Source organism: Chiloscyllium plagiosum, unplaced genomic scaffold, assembly GCF_004010195.1.
Source record: "Chiloscyllium plagiosum isolate BGI_BamShark_2017 unplaced genomic scaffold, ASM401019v2 scaf_910, whole genome shotgun sequence".
NCBI classification, from domain to species: domain Eukaryota; kingdom Metazoa; phylum Chordata; class Chondrichthyes; order Orectolobiformes; family Hemiscylliidae; genus Chiloscyllium; species Chiloscyllium plagiosum.
The window spans coordinates 4,782-6,177 of NW_025212086.1; the positions used below are offsets into that span (position 1 = coordinate 4,782).

At 44.8% G+C, this 1,396-nt stretch overlaps 1 non-coding gene across 1 annotated transcript; it reads left to right on the plus strand.

Annotated features, from left to right (window-relative positions):
* Positions 1–491: 491 nt before the first annotated feature.
* On the plus strand, positions 492–564 carry trnav-uac. Its single transcript has one exon. It is a non-coding gene; the product is annotated as a tRNA-Val (tRNA).
* The last annotated feature ends 832 nt before the right edge of the window (positions 565–1,396 follow it).

A 1,396-nucleotide genomic window follows, 5' to 3' on the forward strand; every position in this document is an offset into this window, starting at 1 on the left:
GAAAATGCATTTGGTTTGCCAGTTTTGTTTGTGTTCCGTGTTAAGTGCTTTTCGTTTTGCGATTCGCTCAATACATTACGAATTAACAGGGTTTCTGAGGTAACTTCCAGCTGCAAAAATCCTCAACTGAGAATCTGGGGAAATTTCACGGAGTATGGTCAGTCGGAGCAAAAGCAATGAAGTCGTTCGTTTCTGCAATGTTTCACAATGCTACCTTTCCCGTGAGCAGTCGAACAGACTAAATGATTGTGCCACAGTCTGCGACGACAAGCTCCGCGAAAAAGTAATCCTTTAAAGCCGGTGTAAGCAACACAAGGTTATTGGGGCACAGCGCGTGGAAACAGATACTTCGGTGTATTTCGTCCATGCTCACCACATAGCCAAAATTAAACTAGTCCCATTAAACAACGAGCTATTGGAAACAGAAAGGTGAAAGGTAGAATGGTTTCAACTTTCAGTGCTGGATGCCACTGCAGGGTGCTTTGCGGCTTGTTTCTGTAGTGTAGTGGTCATCATGTTCGCTTTACGTGTGAAAGGTCCCCAGTTCGAAACTGGGCAGAAACTTCTTTGTTCTTCAACTGCAGCCTTTTCCATGAACAAGAACGGAGCTTTCTTGCTTGCTTTCCCATCTGCAAACCTGCCTTCGAATGTGCTGGAACAAATCTGCTCTCGTAGTGAAATGTAATGTAACTCCATTTAATTACTGTGCAAAGCATTGTAAACAGTTACTTCGGTGTATCTCGTCCATGCTCAGCACATAGCCAAAATTAAACAAGTCCCGTTACCCAGCATTTGGCCCCAATCCCTCTAAACCCATCCTATCCAGAAACTCATCCGATTACCTTTGCAATTTTCACCAGAGCTGCAACTGCCTCACTTTCCCACTCGCCCTCCCCGTTTACATTTTCCTGCTCGTCAGTGATTTAAAGAAAACCAAATGGATGCGATGTCATTCTGTAGCCTCTCTGTCGATTCCTCCGTTTCAGTTCCAACATGGCTTAGATCTCGGGGCGCATGTTAATACTAGCGACCGTATGAAAGCACCCATGTTACCTCAGTGTTGTACCAGGCCATTGGTGTGAAAAAAAAGACTCTCTAAAGAGTAACCCACCCAAACACTTTTCCCGATCATATTTCATCACATTTACTCCTGACTAGCACAAATATCCCTGAACACAATGTGCAATTTAGCATGGCCAGCTCACCTAACCTGCACATCTTTGGATACTGGGAGGACACCACAGCAAAGACACATAGACTTGGGGAGAACGTGCAAAGTCCCCACAGTCACCCGAGGAGGGAATCAAACCGATATCCCTGGCGCTGTGAGGCAGCATTGCTAACCAATGAGATACCATGTAATCTTATGCAATAAGGAAAATTAGTGCAAAATACG